Here is an 18,535-nt window from a genome sequence, read left to right on the forward strand (position 1 = left end):
CCTCGTCCGTTCGTCCGTCCGTTTGCCGAAGACGCTCCTGCTCCGAGTGCGTTGCCGTGCGCGTCGGCGACGTCGCGATCCTCGCGCTGTACCTCGCTCCCAACCTGCCGAAGGACCAGGTTCAGCGCTGTCTGGAGGAGACGCTGACTGATTGCGGCGAGGCGTGTCGACGCGCGCCTCCTATAGTCGCGGGAGACTTCAACGTTGACGTCAGCGGAGGAGGAGGAGAATGGCTCGTCGATTACATGCGTGACGTGCACTCGCTGAAGTGCGTGTCGGCGGAACGGAAATTACCCACCACGATAAGGAGAACGTGCATCGGTCTGGTCTTTGCCAACTTCGACGTCGAATGTCTGCAGGAACCTCTCAGCGTGCACTTCACCGATCACAAGGCCATGGTAGTCAAGGCGAAACGCGCGCCAGCTCCGGTCCAGCGCCCGTGTCCACTCTGAAGAAACGACAAGACCTACGCCAGCCATCGCTTCAAACGAATCTTCCAGCGCTCACCGCAGCACCCGCATTAGCGCCGTTCAACCCGTGACACCACCCGTGCGCAACGCTGCTGCTTCGCATCCCATCAGGGTTCCCTTTGGGAAGAAGGTGTTCATTTGTAGTCTTGGCACGTAAAACACCATAATTTTACAGCGGAGCTCTCTTTTCGGACCCTACACCGGTGTCGCGTGACAACGTGTAAAGGAGGAGCATCGTGATAGTAGAGGGAAGTGGAAGGAGGTGACGTGATCAACCGCGGGGAGGAGGGTGACGAAGTGGGGAAATAAATAAAAAACCTCAAATGGGTGCCTTTGCATCAGCCTCACTCAACTTGAAGGTTAAAGCCATGTTAAGCTTCTTCTTCTAAGTCGATGTATTGAACCTCCCGCGCATCCCTCCAAAAGCTTTCTGCAAGCAACGTGGTTTTACAATGCCTCCAGGATCGGAGGCTTTGTAAGCTTTGTGCACGTCACCTTCCTTTGCACTGCTTCCTGGATCGGTCCACCTTTGACCAAGCAATGATATCATGTGACGTCACGTTAGGTGACTTCCTAGTGACGTCACTATGCCGTCATACATATAGGTGATCTGTGACGTCATAAAGACGTCATATGGTGATGTCATCACGTGATCATTTTTTGCATCACTCGTGTTGACGACGCTGACGTGGGACGGCGATGTGGGACGCCGCTCAATTTTCGCGTTTCATGAGGCATATAAGGCTTTCAACTTAATAAACAAAATAAATCTCCATGTCGAGGCGGGGTTTGAACCCGGACCTTCACTGTCTAAAGTCTAACAGCGCGGAAATGACAAGGACGAAAGAGAGGAACCAACACGACAACGAGGACGAAGGAGAGTAACGATCACGACAATAAGGAGACAGTGACTAACACGAATCCTTTGTCCTTGTCGTTTCCGCACTGTTAGTCTTTAGCATGTTCAACCAACTTGCCCATGGAGTTGCCCTTCACGGTCCGAAGACAAGTGTCGTAATTACTGGGCTATACACTTCTTTTTTATTGCCAGTTCTCTGCATATATCACAACACAACATTGATGAGAATAAGAAATACACCAGCAAAATACACATCAATGGCCGACTACCGCTACGGCATCGTTATCTTTTTAAAGTTCTTTGAGTGGTGTCTGGGATTCGACCCTGGCCAGCCACTCAGGTACAAGCTGCTGCTATTTCAGCACTTCCAGATACCGATGCACGCAATGATCGAGACAAACACGCGCGCCCACGCTTGCACAATGAATTTATTGAAGCACGTACGTGAATGCGAGAGGAGAGTGGCAACGTGGGCCACTCGCCCCTCCCCTCTCGCAACGAACCACGCTCGCCTCTGCGGGGGTAATTCTGGCTCCGAAGTTGTCATGTTCGTTGAGCGGCCGTGGTGCACCCAAGACGCCGAGCGCTAGCGACGAGACGACGGCGACGACGCTGCCAGTCGATTCGCCGGTGTCAACACGAGCTTACGAGAAAACACGCTTATCACGAGTCAGGTAGGGTGTATATAAAATACTGAGCGAAAACTTTTCCGAAATTTAAGAGGAACATGTAAAGCCTGATGAAAGGGGCGACAGCTTCGCTGGCCGACGGTTGCCTGCAATTTTTGTTTTTAGTTTAAGGGTTTTTAGCCTGGACAGCCGATAATGCACAGGTTATTGTGCGTGTGTGTTTTGCACGAACTTAGCGAGGCTTTTGCAAAAAAGAAGGCGAGATGGACGCCTGTCAGGGTTGCAATGAAAGCCACGCATGCGGGCACGCCATGCATAGCGCATAACTTAATTGTATTTCCGATTGCAGGATACTTATGAAGGTGCAAGAATATTTCCATTCTATTGCGTCAACGGCTGCGTCACGAAGAGAACTTGCAATAATAAAAACGTCTGGTTGTGGCGAAAAGAGCAACGTAAACCATGAATGCAACGATATTCAACAGTCTATCAAACAGGCACTGTGTCACAGTAGCCATGTGCATTTACAGCCAAGCTGTGTATGGCTAGGGCATTATGTCTGCGTATGTGTGTGTGTGCAAAACACCCTAGCGCACGAATGTGCCATAGAGATTGGGCAAACCCCACTACTCACTACTGGCCCACTAAACATGCAGGGAACACACGGGCGGCCAACACAAATTAAAGTCGTGCCCGAAACGCTAAGCCCATGCGGCAAGCCAGACAAGATGATGCATGTCCGCATGTCGCGCCAAAAAGAAGCATGCTTCTAAAATGGAAAATTTAAAGGAGCATAAACTCTTAACCAGGCTCTGATTAAACGTTGGCTATATCCAGGAAACTAGACGAAAAATGTCCGGTTTCCTAGCTATATCTGGCACCTTAAGGGGGACATAAGAGTGTACGCTAAAAATTAGAGCAGCGTGCACTAAGACAGACACGCAAGGCTGGGTCATAGTAGAATTGGTGGGCACCTAGCTGGCCCTGGCTACGCTACACTTTTACCCTCTAACCTGTCTCCTCCTCAACCCTTGCTATACTATACTATAGATCACAGGTCCACTACTCACATCACAGGTTCACTAAAAATTCGCGAGCGGCAAACACCGATTAGGGGACCGCATGTTTCAGCTTCTCTTGTTACTCTACAGAGTGCTTGAGCGGTGAGACAAGAAATTGTCATGAAGATGACAATTTCTTGTCTACGACACACGGCAAACCTCCACCGTAACGGCTCTACTGCAATTGAAAGGATTTAGTTGCAGGGTGTGCGATCGGCTGAGGTTCGAAATTCTGCATAACCTCTGTGTCTTGTGCTAACGCATCCGCTGGTCCTCCACCTTGGCGAAGTGGAATGACTCAATTTTTTATCCTGAAGCTGTACACGGTTAGGTACTGGCGGATCGCTTCCACGAAAAAAAAAACGCATAGAACAACTATTTTCGGCGAACCGATTAATTGGTCTGATCCAGCGTTCTTGCGTCAAAAGAAATGGACATAGCGTAAAAGTAAACATAAATGTGCATGATTTCGCCTACGTGGCAGGATGAGGCGAACAATCTTGCCTCAAAGACGAGACCACTTACATAAGAAACGAACGTCATGCCATTCTTGTGTTTTCAAAACAACAGGTTTTATTATGTACCACAGGCTTTCACTGTGGGACCGCCATTGATGAGACAATACGCGTCATGCGCGAGAGAAACGCCGGGATCTTTTTCGGCGAACCGTAATACGTCTCTCATTCGGGAATATTCGCGACGTTTTCTTTTTCATTTTTAGCGAGCAGTAGTAAGAAACGAAGCGAAAAGCAAATGGCAGCCCTTACTCAGTTTTTTTAAATAAAGGTATTCTCATAAATAATGGCTCGTCATCTAAAAAAAAATGAATGACAATGTGCACACTCAAAAAACGTCTTGCACGCCGTTCATTTTTGAAGCGCAGAACGCATTCTATAATATCTAGTGATTGCTCATTGTTATGCAACGAACGATTAGAAGTAACGTTTCCTCCAGAGATTTATCTGAGAATTGCAGAGCAGTGAGAAATGTCCATAATTTCTATTCTACCGGATAGTTAACATATCAGGGAGCGCATATGTCGGTGAGGACGCGCGTAAAGTAGAGTTCGCAGATGGTGGGCCACTTGCATCGCCAGATGTTGTGGCGCTGCTATATGCAATGTTCAAGAGAGCGACCAGCAGCCTTCGGGGTAGTGGTCACGTCCTGGCTTGCTGACGTGGTCCATCAACTTGCGGACCATGTTCATGCGATCGAAGTTCTTTGGGCTATCGACGCACGGGTTCTTGTCCCAAGCATCCTGGTCAGCGTCGAAGATGGCGATGCCGTACGCGACGCCGTTCAGGATCTCTCTCAGGTCGCAGTACTGCGTGTAACAGGATACAAGTCACGTGACTGCTTCTTCGCTCAGACAGCGTTTTGTAGCAAAAGAGTAACCCACCGTATAGTGGAGCAGTAACCCTAAACAGGGCTGCTATGTTCGATCTGCAGTTGTGAAAGTCACTCACTAGATCAGCAGTCAAGCTCACACGCCTGTATTGTGGCCAAATTACGATTGCGGAATAGGCTCACTCTTTGAGACTTTTAAATACATATGCAGAGTGTTTCAGATAACTTGAACCAAGGAGGTAAACAAAATGGTTAAGCGCAGCTGGGTGAATACAAGCACACATGGTCCGCCTTCATGTAGCGCACCTTCAACTATTTTTATATCGTAATCAGCTAAGGTCAATTGCACCAAATTTTAAATATTCGCTTTAGAGCTAAGTGTGTTTCGTTATATTGTAGAGAGAACTCAGAATCGGCCGATCGAATCTTTGGTGGCAACGCAGTAGTAATATTTTCCAGCGTGTAAAGAAAGCCCGCGAAATATACAGGGTGCCCCAGCTAACTCTAGGCAGGGTTTAAAATATGCCGACGCACTCTATGACGACGCGACCAAATGCATGTTGCTGGATGCTGTATGGAGTAAGTCACACTATTTTTGTGCTCTGCTTAATTGCTTGATTAGGCAAGGTAAGTTTACCAACTTTTGAAGCAAGGAAGCTCGGCAAAAAATTCCACTGAGGAAGTTATCGACTAGCTTGCAAAGGTCCGATTAGACAGTTCCTAACTTCCTCTTTATTAAGCAGTAGTGCTTTTCTCCTTACTACAGACGCCCGCGAAACACAAAAATATACCAAGTGATATGCTATGAATGCTTTCCTTGGCCTAATTTTCTGTTGCATTCATTTGGTTGTCTAACAAAGAAATGAACCCCTCGAAAAAGATTTTCCTTATCTCGTTCATTTGTAGCGAGGGCCTCGCCCCGCCACGGTGGTCTAGTGGTTATGGCACTCGACTGCTGACCCGAAGGTCGCGGGATCAAATCCCGGCCGCGGCGGCTGCATTTTCGGTGGAGGCGAAAATGTTTGAGGCCCGTGTACTTAGATTTAGGTGCACGTTAAAGAACCCCAGGTGGTCGAAATTTCCGGAGCCCTCCACTACGGCGTCTCTCACAATCATATGGTGGTTTTGGGACGTTAAACCCCAGATATTATTATTTATTATTATTGTAGCAAGGGCCTCAACCCGGCAGACTTAACGCCTGAAGTTAGCATATGCAGGTTTATTGGTCAGCCGCCGCCTCGTGTAATATGATCACGAGCCACGTGACACCTCCTGGTGAAAAAAAATGGAACGCATCTCCACGAAGTGAATGATGACGAGTGGGCGAAGCCATGTCCTAAGGTCCATAATGTCTACGTTGTAGTCGCCGACTAGTATAAATGGTTTGTGCTTGTAGGTGTTTTATATTGTTTTGTCACAATCATGATTGTTGTTCGTCGATTGTAAACCTTTTTTTTTATTCACATATACACATGTTTCGACTATAGCAACGGTTTTCTAACCACCATGGCAGCGGGCAGTGAGCGTCGACGACAAAGCTAGGTCATAAGGTCCATAATGTCTATATTTAAATCGCCGACTAGTAAAAGGGTTTGTGCTTCTAGGTGTTTTATATTGTTCTGCCACAATTATGATTGATATTAGTCTATTGTTAACCCTTTTTTTATGGAATTTTACATGCTACTGTGCCGTGAGCACGGACACCACACAACGGACAAGCCTAGACCCTAAGGTGATTCGCCCTAAAAAATGTGTTCCACACTCGCCGCCTTGGCTACGAGCTGCACTGGCTAAAACTTCCAGGGATTGCAGATACCGAAATAACCAACGAAGTGGACGGGGAAGCGCCTTCAGTCGTAGCTCAATTGGTAGAGCATCGGACGCTTAATTCGAAGGTTTCGGGTTCGGATCCCAGCGACGAAAAGCGTGATTATGCGTCCACTTTAATTCCTTTAAATTCACGTTATAATTGCTCCGCTACAATTAAAGACAATTAATGTCCCCTATGGTTTCCTTGGCCTATTTGTCTGTTCGCTTCATTTGGCCGATTGTGCTCAGGCATTCTAGCCACTTTAGCAATGAATAACCCCTACATTTTTGCCATGCGAAGTCTAGCTCAGTTGACCTATGCGTGAAAGCGTTGCTTGTTGCTGACCTTCTCTCGAATTGTGACGACATTGTCGTATGTCAGCGCGAGGGAGTAACTTTCGCTGAAAGTGTGCATAAACTGCCTGTCACCCGCAACTTGTCGCAGTCGGTCCTTGAAATGGTCGTCCGCTGAACAAACCTGCGAAGAATTTCATCTCTCTTCAAACATTGGCTATGTACCATGTCGATTTAATGGCACATGCGATACACATATGTTAGAATTACGAAGGGAGCAAAGCGCGGCAGATACAGCTGTTTAGATTCGCAGATTAATTCGCATTGTTCTCTTCAGCTTTAAGCATTAAGGGTAACTGACTGGATTCCAAGAGATGGCAAACGCGTGAGGGGGAGACAGAAAATTAGGTGGGTAGATGAGATTAAGAAGTTTGTAGGTATAACGTGGCAGCAGAAAGCACAGGACCGGGTTGATTGGCGGAACATGAGAGAGCCTTTGCCCTGCAGTGGGCGTAGACAGGCTGATGATGATGATGATGATGACGATTATGATGATGTTCTCTTCAGCCTTGGTGTTCATGCAGATTCTACACCTGGGGTCAGATATGCGCTGGTGATTGAACGCGCTCATTGCTCATTTCTTCCGAGGAACCCCCTGCGCTGCCGCAGAACTGCAGTCGCAAGTCTCTGCCGCACCACCATTTGGCCTTCTCGCGCTCTTATATATGCCGCGTCGGATAGCGTGGTTTCACTGAGCAGTTTGCTTCCCCAGGTAGTCTGACGATTATTTCTTTCTGGAGAATGGGTATTTATCAGTGCCGTTCAGTTGCCGCGAAGACACGGTGCTGTGCATAAACTCGCACAGACCGGGGGGCAATCGGCAAGGTATTTTTTTAACAGGTGGTTGGCACTTTGCGGTCTTGTGTGAACACTGAAGGGCAGCCGCAATATTGAGCAACATTTCGCATTTCGAACCTGATAGTGAAACTTAAACAACAACGTTTTGCATCATATTATCTGTACAGACCTTCCGTGTTCTTAAGAGATTTATATGTAAATTCAACGTGGCGTTTCAAAAATTTATATCTTGTCCTAATTGTAGCAAAATATTCAAAAGTGTGGCCATGTGGATATACAATGACACAATGCCCTATCGTTAAGTGTTTACTTCGTTTACCAAACGTTGACTTAGTGCTGAGACATAAACAACGTTATCCACGTCCTTGCGAGTGCGCCGCTGCGAAGGTTTCCTTCCTAATATAATTACAGAAAACTGCTTAATAATTCTTTGCCGTAAATATGGCCGCGTTATCTACTCTCTTTCTAAATGTTGATTTTGATATAAGTTTCGAAGCCGAGCCGACGGTGCGTTTTATAGTTGATCGTCACTGTCCACTATGCACAAACGGTTCTGATGGCTGACGAATGCCATCCTGCTCTCGTTAGTTAAGGCTACTTTCTTGAGTACAAGATAGAGCTGGTTTGCAGCACTCGTTTTATAGTAATCATTGCTTGCCCGAGATTTCACAGCCAAGCTGCGTGTCACTCAAATTGCGGGACTTATTCCCATCCTTCGACAACGCAGAAATGAATTAAACTGAAGCGAAAACGACTATCTCCATTAAACTAAAGCATGCGATAGTAAATGATTTTGCTAATTTCTTTCAAAGGCTAATTGCAAACTAAAAGGTGCGCAATGCCGACGAAAGTGTTAATTTTGCCTTAGTATCGTTGACGTTTTCACCGCAGAAATTAGCCATGGAATTCAAGGCTTCCTCCGTCCACCAGGAACTCAGACATGCGCGCCTACCAGTATCTGTGTGCTCAATTCCTCTCACTGGTGGCGCCATTTGAACTAACCGTCGACGATGAACAGGCAACGGCGATCAACTTTGTTTCATTGGAATAAAATGTTTGTTGATATCTCGAAAGCAATCTATTTATTGCTTAATGTGTATCAGCTTCATTCCGACACAACTTACTCGGAAGCGAGTGAATGCGAGCCAGTTGCTAAGAATCGTAAGAATCCATGGTTAAAAACAGCGCGAAGAAGATGCGGACAAGAAAGAACACAGGACTGCAGACCTGTGCAGTCCTGTGTTCTTTCTTGTCCGCGTCTTCTTCGCGCTGTTTTTAACAATGGAAACTTACTCGGGTTGCTTTACCTCTTTAACATGACTTCTTTCTATACACTGAGCTGTCAAGAGTTTTTTCTTGCCGCTTTTGTAAGCGATGGGAGTCGCTGCCGACCAGCTAGCGGGTTGTCATTTAATTAGAAAAACTTCAACAAAAGATTACACCATCTCCCACTAAAGGGAACCATGTGGGGATGCGAAGCAGCGCATGGGTCGACTTAAAGTTCCGTTCATCACGGGCACCTTGCCCGATGTTAATGCTTCCTTGCAAGTGGAGCACACCATGAATTCACTGTAGCTGCTGTTGCTGTTACTCGTCCTGAACTCGTGTTGGAGCACGCCACGCAGCTTCGTCGCCACGCCACGCGGGAGCACGTGGGTTCATCGCGCGTCTGCAGAATATCGTTCCCCGACTCCATCGCGTGATTGCTGAGAGAGTGTAAGGGGGAGCGGCCACAGCGTCTTACACAGGCCCGAACGCGCTAGCGCGTGCCAGCGCGTTCTGATTAGGATACAACGCGTTGGTTCATCGCGCGTCTGCAGATTCTCGTTCCCCGACGCCATCACATGATTGCTGAGAGAGTGTAAGGCCGCAGCGTCTTACCCAGCCCCTTACACAGGCCCGAACGCGCTAGCGCGCGCCAGCACACATGGTTCCCAAGCGGACGGTCGCCGATGGAAGGACGGACACAGCCCCGAGCAAAAGCTACTTCGCATCTAAAAACCTGTAGTGGCTTAGCTCGGCTATGCCAGGATATACGTAGCGTGAGCTAAGGTTCAGCTGAATATTCTTAGCTCTCCTGGTTGTCTAGGATTAGCTTGATTATCATGCTTACTGCTGCTTCAATGACACACACATGATTTACGCATTATGTGACACATGTATTTTTATTTTTTGCTCAACGTCGTTTGTCTACTGCCACAAGCAGCGCCGGCGTTGGGGCCATAGAGATGGCAGCGTCTCGTGCCCGGTGAACACCACCTAGACAAGAGAAGGCCTGCGCACTCCCTCCGTGACGTCACAGACCTTGCCCGACGGAGAGGGACGCTATCGCCCATGCCAGTGCCCTGGCGCAGTTTGCGCGTTCATGCAGTGGCAGCAGTGGACGCACTCGGTGAGTCGACGCTGCATACGTGACAGGCATAGGCGTGCGCACGGAGGGGGGCACGGGGGGCGGGCGCCCCCCCTATTCACCTAAGAGGGGGGGGGGCGCAAAGTCAGCCTCACCCATTGACATAATAGGGAGGGGGGCGCAATGTTAGCGCCATACATTGACATAATCGGGAGGGGAGGGGGCGCTGCGACAAACCTTCGCCCCCCACCCCCCTGAAGAGGAACCCTGCCCACGTCTATGGTGACAGGGACGCGATCAGCCCGCCCGCAGCCACGGGCTCATAGCGTTAGAGTGTTCCAGCGTTCGGGTGCGCCAGCTGTGTGACATCACTGCTCCTCGCGCATGCGCAGCACGGCTCTTGTACGGGCACGCGAAACCGCTCCGGCTCGTCCAGTGTAGCTAACGCTACAAAAGAAATTGGACCATCTCCCCGAAGGGAACCCTGATGGGATGCGAAGCAGCAGCGTTGCGCACGGGTGGCGTCACGGGTTGAACGGCGCTAACGCGGTTGCTGCGGTGAGCGCAGGAAGATTCGCTTGAAGCGAAACTCGGTGTAGCGTTTACTGTTGAAAACGTTTGTTTGAAACGCAGACACGGGAGGCGAGCGGGCGTTGGAGCCGGCAGCTGCGGGCGCTCCGGCGGGTGAGGGAGAGAGTGACGTACGAGCGCACCTGCGAGTGAAGCGTGCGAGGGGAGCGTGACGTCAACGCCCAGCTGCGGCTTGACCTACTTGGCACCGCTCCAACACCTGCGCCGAGGGAAGCGCGTTGCCTCGCGTTTGTGCGGACGGAGTGACAGCGTTACACAGGCTAGTCAAAGCGCTGCTTCGCATCTAAAAAATTTTACCATCTCCCACTAAAGGGAACCATGTGGGGATGCGAGGCAGCGCATGGGTCGACTTAAGGTTCTGTTCATCACGGACACCTTGCATGATGCTAATGCACCCTTGCATGTGGAGCACACCATGAATTCACTGTAGTTGTTGCTGTTATTCGTCCTGAAGTCTTGTTGGAGCACACCACGCGGGTTCATCGCGCGTCTGCATAATCTCGTTCCCCGACGCCATCACGTGATTGCTGAGAGAGTGTAAGGGGGAGAGGCAACAGCGTCTTACCCAGCCCCTTACACAGGCCCGAACGCGCTAGCGCGTGCCAGCACTTTCTGACTAGGATACAACGTGTTGGTTCATCGTGCGTCTACAGAATCTCATTCGCCGACGCCATCACATGATTGCTGAGAGAGTGTAAAGGGGTATTCAGACGGGGGAGAAATGCTCGGGGGATAAAGGCGGAGCCTAGTGACGTCAGCTCGCGAGGAGAAGTCTCCACCAAGGAGGTTAAAAAAAAATTGCTGGAGTGGCGATTATTGCGCAATAGTGAAGCCGTGCCCACCAAAAGATGGCGGCTGCGCCCGCCATCTTACTAGGGGCACGATAAACCATCGGCGTTTGGCGAAGGAAAGCGAGCGTTTTCCACGCATGCCAGAGAAGTTTAACATGGCAACTTTTACGGGTCAGATACTGCTGCAAGTGTGTCTTTGTGTTACTAGTTTTCGTTAGTAAGCCTCAAAGTCATGGCAAATTTTATTAGACATCAATCGTCAATACTCCTCTTGACGGGTTACTTTTGTCGGCAACAACTATCTTTTATTTTGTACTTAGCGTAGTATTTACACTAACAGATCAAAGCCGTTTGATCTCCAAGTAGGCACCACCAGAAAAGAGCATGTTTCCGAGCTCTTTGGTGGGCAAAAGCTGGCTTCACTTTCGCTGGCAAGGCGTTTCGAGAGCTTCCACTCCAGATTTTTTTTTAACCTCCTTGGTCTCCACAAATGCCCCCCACTCACACGGACGAGGCGAACGGAGGGGGAGACCAGTGTTACTAGACTACTCTGGTGGCTTGCACCACCCGTTTGACGAGCTGCTGACGACGAGCTGCAGACGACCACGCGGCTGCAGACTGTACACCCGCTGCCGCTCTCTGCCAACACCACCTAGATCTAGGTGGTGTTGTCTCTGCAGGAGCAAGAGCAACAATGTGGCCAAACAAGAGCCCGAAATTCCGCCATATCCCCCACCACCGGGGGATCGTTTGTCCTTTCGGGGAAAAGGTCCCCGTCTCCTCCGAGGAGGCGCGGGGGGTCACGTCACTCGCTAATCCGTGACGTCGCGGTCACGTGATCCGCAATCCCCCCCCGTCTGCCCCGTCTGAATACCCCTTAAGGGGGAGAGGCCACAGAGTCTTACCCATCCCCTTACACAGGCCCGAACACGCTAGCGCGTGCCAGCACACGTGGTTTTGTCTGCGTTACGCCAAGCTAGGACAGCATACGGCATCCCTGGCCCCTGAGGTGCTCTGCACGTATCATCATAAGGCGGTCGAAGAACAAGACGAAGAAGACATCTCCTTGGTGCGATCGCGCGCTCTGCACGTATCATCATCAAGGCGGTCGAAGAACAAGACGAAGAAGACTTCTTCTTGGCGCGAGCGCGCGCTCAATATGTTACAGATGGCTATGGTAGGTTTTAGAAAGCGGACGGTCGCCAATGGAACTACGGACAAAGCCCAGCTTCCTTCGCATGATGGCGCAGATACCTTTGTGGAGTTTTACCTTGTCCGTGAATGTGTAGGCCTCATGCGCTCATTTGATGACGCCACCGCTCTCCGAGTGAGCAGCGCCAATGCGGCCACTACACGCATTTTGTCCCTGTTCCCTTCCCGGCGTGTAGCTCGAAGTTGTGTGCAGTCAACGTCGGTGCGTGAAAATGGCAACGCAAAACCAGCCCCGCTTGCTCTTTTGCGGCTACGGACGAATCGCAAATGTTCAGGAATACTTCAAACGAAGTATTTCGCTTCGGGGTGGTGACTTGTACTCCGCTAATCGCGTTTACTGCGTCAGAGAAGAACTCCACAGTGCCGTCGGTCCGTCTGAAATATTCGGAAAATGCGTCGCACAAATGAAGAGCGTGGAATACGACTTTCGTTTAGAGGAGAGCAATCTTTTTTCTTGGCATATATTAGAATACTTTTTATCGGCAGCATCGCGCGTCGCTTGTCCTATGACCGGCACGCATTAGCAGAAAGCTGGTATAGTTGAAATGACACATTAGCAACGATAAAATGATAGAGACCGCATGAAACGCTCGTTTTTTAGTTTTCTAGCACTGTTAGTACGTCGAACACTTTGCGAAATTATATGTTTGAACATGCGCAACTGTGTTTTTCGTCTAGGTCTTCGGAACAGAAAGCCAATCCTGAGGCCCCTCAGCCCGACAGTCGTGCACAGCCGACAAAGTGGGCACTGCAGAGAACTGTTTTGCGTCGCAATGGTTGGCACAAATCTCAGTTCGGGCTAACAATAATAAAAGGAACAAGGGAACCAACAATATGTTAACATTAGCTGGAGCAGTAGCGTAGCCAGGAATTTTTTTTTTCGGAGGTGGTTAAACCATACTTAATGTGTGTTCGTCCGAGCGTTTGTATGTGTGCGTGTATACATACGCATGCAAATTTTAGAAAAATCGGAGGGGGGGGGGGTAGAGGAGGGTGTTTGAACCTCCCGGGCTACGCCAGTGACTTGGACAGAAAGCGAAAGAAACCGTGCGAAGAGGACGCGTTTGCTTGTCGGGCGCGCCGTACGGCTGCGATCTGACGTTTTCGCCTATCAGCCTCGTTCGACTTCGATGGATAATGATGAAATTGCCCCTTCGACAGCTTCCCGGTCGTGTTCTTCTAGCTTTTATGACATCCGAACTCGCAAGAGCAGACAGAAGTCGACTTGTTTCGCCGCGTACACACGCTTGCGCTGCTAGGGGCCATTGCCAACCTGCTGCGGCCAGGCGCGGCTGTGCGGAGGGAACAGGGGCATTTAGCCAGCAGCCGCAGCAGTGGCGCTGCATGTCCCATTTGAAGCAGCAGCGCATGAGGCCTATTGCCGTATCCGCAATACCGGATCACTGGAGAGTTGTACAGTAACAACACTGGTAGGGAAATTTTTCTTGACGCACCGTGCGTACGCAGAGCACATACAACCGCAATGACTTTTCATATTCTAATTATCTGCTGACGCAAAGCATTCGTTAGCAATATCCTGACGAATAACTTGCAATCTTTTAAAGGGCCCCTCACCAGGTTTGACAATTTTGAGCTGACGAGCGCAGTGCATGCACTGGGCGTTCACGATTACGTCTGCTAAAATTTGGAACGCTACGCGCCGCGTAAATGGGTCAAATCTCAAGCTGAACGCTGCTTGCCCTTCTTCTCACGGCCGCGCGCCCAGAGAATGAGGGGATGACGTACATGGTCGAATGGCCCTGCGTAGATGGCAGTGCTGTGACGTCGCTCCTCTACGTAGACGACTGTGCTCTGACGTCGCCAACAGTAGCACGTGACACTGCGATAATTATTTGACATGACGTGTATTTTGTGTAATTTATTGCTTGAATGGATGAATAAAACTTGTGCGCAATAATAAAACACACAAACGGAATGTGTGCGTTTTCTTTTTTAATTTTTACATGCGAATTGCAGCGAGATTCGAGACTAATCTACCTCCGTTTCGCACGCGTTCGTGTTCTCGCGCTTTGCGCATCGTGCAGATGCCACCCTTTACAACGAAACTAATGGTACATTCGACTGGTCGTTTGAGAGCGCTCTGACTGTGTTTGAAACTGTTGAATTCAACAGCTTTAAACCTTTTCAACGAGAACAAGCAGGTATGCAAGTCATGTTTCTTCTTCCTGATCATGTTTTGACCCGATAATGTGAGTAGCAATGGTTAGTTGCCATTTTACACACTTTTTTCAGCGCCTTCGGAGCGCTGGAAAACGACCAGTCGAATGTACCATAATTTTCTACCGCGTTCCAGCGCTCATTAGGCTCATTTATCCTACCGCGTCTAACCAGATGTTCATGCGGCACACCGCTAGTCTCGCGTCCGTACAAATGTCGCAGCTTGTGCCTCAGGTAATAGGTTGAAAGCCATGTGATCGGCGAGGCGCATTCGGCACAGCTTGCAGAGATGAAGCGCAAACAACGCCGCCACTACACCAGTCGCGTCTCGGGGGCTCGGGCTGGTTCGGGCACGTCATGCGCTCGTGACATTATGTGCGCATGACGTGTTCATGCGTATGCGTTATGCGATCCTCCTGCTCGCGTGCTGGAGAAGGCAGGGAAGGGATTTGGCTTGCGAAGGCTACACGGGGCGAGCGGCAAGGGTTTTCAGCTCGCCTCCTCGCATCATGGTTTCGCGCCGCTACAAACTTCCTGACACACTGGCACACCTCATACTCGAGTGCCCGTGCCGCCCCCAAGATGGCGATAACAAGCCCGCAACGACCGCACGCAACAACTTCCTAGCCGAGACGTGGGAGGCCAAGAACTCCGCACGGGACCTAGACGACCAACGTGGACTCGTCGCCAGGGCCCGGGAGGCGATCGCGGCGAGAGGATTCCTGGACTAAGGGACCCTCCCACCTAGAGTGACCCCAAGCTTAAGAGCTCGGGGACACTGTTTTGGCAAATTAAAAGTTTATTTCATCATCATCTAACGGACCGATTAGAAAAATTCTTGTGGCATAATGCTATTTATTGGGCTCGCAACAACTTCCAATGTCTAATTAAAATTTTTTATGTAACCTGGTGAGGGGCCCTTTAACAATTATTCTTCTATGCGAGAACATATGCAGCCCAGAAACATCTCAGACGTATTATATTGTATAATTGCACAAAGCGTCGCAGGGCACCACCGCTATTCACACTAGTTGCCACTTATAGCTCCGATTTCTTGAAAATTAGTAACAGCAAAAAAATTAGGAGGCTTAAAAAAGGAAGACAAATATATTTAAGTGAAATAAAAAGTTGGTTAGTAAACAATCACAGTGAATAAGTATAGAAACCCGATACAGACGGCAAATCTAGTAGCTTTGACTATTAAGCTTCCAGTATCGTCAAATTAACTGCCTAGGCTAGACCATAGAAAATTCAGTGGCTATGGAAAATAGCTTTCAACAGCTGGTTGGGACGCTCATGAGAAAAACGCTGCATTTGCTATTACAATGTTTCTGGAATCCCCTTCCTAACATCTTAAAGATGGCTCCTAATGATTTCCATTATCGTAACTCAAGCTGAATTTGGCTAGTTTACGAAGTAGTAAGCAGAAGTTTTGTTATTGTATACTCCAGGCACGCCCGGATTATTATACACCTGACATAGCATTAAACGTGAGTGGAATGTAGATAATCAAACAACTGTAGAAATGGCGCAGACAGAAGTAAGAATTCTGCCGTGAACTGACGTTACAAAAAACGCATTGCAGTAAACAGACGGGAGAAACCATACAGAGACCTAGGAAACGTTCGGGATTGAAAAGAAGGACCCCTAAGAAAGCACCTATGATTTAAAAAAAAGATACAGTACGCCAAAATAGCTTATGTTGGGTAAATGTTTGTTCTATTAGATTTGGCATTGATACCGGTGGTGCTATAGTTGTTAGAAGCTCATTTGCATATAAATCAATCTAATTGCATGTAAGTCAAACTTTTCTTCCCCTCTCCCTCCCTCTCTCCCTCTACACCCCCTTTGTTGCAGATATTTCCCCACCCCAGGGCTGGGTAGCAAACAAGATGCTAATATCTGGTTAACCTCCCGGCCTTCCTTTTTTCATCTCTCTCTCTACATCCACGTGATCCTTCCAGTTGCTGACGTGTAAAAGCTACGAGACGCAGAGCAACCCCATTCTTGCATTCTTCAAACTTCGTAACGAAGCGCCACGCAAGGGACACTTCGATAACGACACTACAGCTGCATCATAATTTGTACAAAATAAGCTACACGCATTGGAGTACGCAGCACAGTACAGTGGCTACGAGCAAGTGTCATAGCACTTACACAGCTGAAACGGAAGAAAAAAAAGAACAAAAAAGGTCAGCTGGTCGTAGGCGTTCGCGCGCTTGTTTTTGTCGAGACTGCGTGACCGCCACAATGTGACTGTTCCACTAATAGAGACGCGCAGACCTCGTCGCCGGTCCTCGCTAGAGGACTCTGGGGTAAAGATAAAAGAACGTCCACTGCCCTTTGTTTTATCCAGGTGGCTTAGGGGCAGCACTATATCAGCTTGAGAAGCGGAGTTCAGCCAACGCATTTGTTTCACACGGTGGTGTTGCGATCGCAGTATCTTGTATCTTAAGATACACGATACATTCTTTCGGACATGCTGAAGCAACAGTTTCTTCAGGATAACGTTGTCATCGAGAGTGAATCAGGAGAAGACCATTTCAGGAAAATTTTGGAAGTGCCGTGGTAGTATAAAGGAGATGACATCGCGTTGACAGCTCACAATGCAGCCTACTTTGCAGCAAGCACGCTGGCCACAAAGCACAGGATACTTCACACTGCCGCCAGAGTCTACGATGCGCTTTACTTTCTACATTCACTGTAAAATGGAAGCTTATTTTCCAAGACTTGTGGAAGCGGAATCACGCCTGGTATCACAAGCTGCCAGATTCCCAAGCTCAGTAATCCTGATCAGTGGAGTCACTGCAGCAACGGCGATAATCCTGGTGGTTCTACTCAAGCCCGGCGTGTCTGCAAAAGTCTGCTTTAAGTCACACAAATGGTTGAATGGGCGCTCTTGGCATTCAAGGTGAGGACAAATTCGCAGTTGAAAGCACGACAACGTTCTAGAGGAATTAAGAAACGCTGAGTCACTACTTGAAACAGCCACGACGGTGTGTTCGTCGACTATTTCGCCGAGACATGAAATTGTGCGCGCGGGATATTACAGCTCTCTCAACCGGCTGGACGTGTGACGGCACGCGTACAGCGGCTGCTCCACAACGCGTCGACAAGGAGCCCTCTTCGTAGTGTCCTTCTGCACGGAGTCCAACTAGCCCAACTCACGTCTCTAATCCTTCTTACAACTTGGGAGCTGCAAGAGGCCGGAAGTTACTGCAGCTGCGAGTCGTGCAAGACCAGTCCTTCAAAGGCAAAATACGATTGCCCGAGGAAGGAAGAAGGCAGCTATCAACGTCATCGGTCCTTCGCCTTGCTCCATTGCGCAGGCCTTGCGGAGTAACGACGCGTTCTACAGCTACGACCACGGGTCCTCGTTTTTTACACTGTCTATTGTTGATATCTTTCGAGAAGTCAGACGAGCCATACGGGATCCGCAAAGTGAAGCACCACCAACACGACTCACGATGACGTACTCCGAGGTGCCCAGGCTACCTGCCGTTCACTGTGCGCCATTCGAGATGCCAAGTGCCTACGTGCCGATGACGTTTAGTTTGCCCAGTATCGTATATGCAGCACGCAGTGCACCTCGTACGCTAGACACAAGGCCACGAAAAAGCGATGTGTGGCGAGCCACCGAACGTAGGCCCTGTGCTTCCACTGCGGAGAGGCTGCTGAGCTGTACCGGTTTTTTCTGATACAGTCAGGCTTGACTCAGAGGATTCGCCATGAATGCATCGTGTCCGCAAAACGGCGTGTTACGTAATTATCTCACGTAATTATTGTACGTAATTAGGTAAGGTAATTGCATCAAATTAGACGTTGTTATTTATGACCACGTAATATCTGGGGAGGACCAGAAGAAACGGAGGGAATCGGAAAGAATGTAACGGCAAAAGGAACGAAAAAGTGATGGCACTAACAAGCCTCTGTATAAATTAAAATCGCAAAAGGGCGGATGAGCCAGGTGTCTGGTTTGTTATGAAAACTTACGTAGAAATAGCTGGTAAAGTACTGCCTATCTCCAAGGCTGGTGCAGGGCTGGCCTGGTTCGAAGCCCGGGTAAGGGTATATAAATTTCACACC

The sequence above is a fragment of the Rhipicephalus sanguineus genome, chromosome 3 (genome assembly GCF_013339695.2).
Source record: "Rhipicephalus sanguineus isolate Rsan-2018 chromosome 3, BIME_Rsan_1.4, whole genome shotgun sequence".
NCBI lineage: Eukaryota > Metazoa > Arthropoda > Arachnida > Ixodida > Ixodidae > Rhipicephalus > Rhipicephalus sanguineus.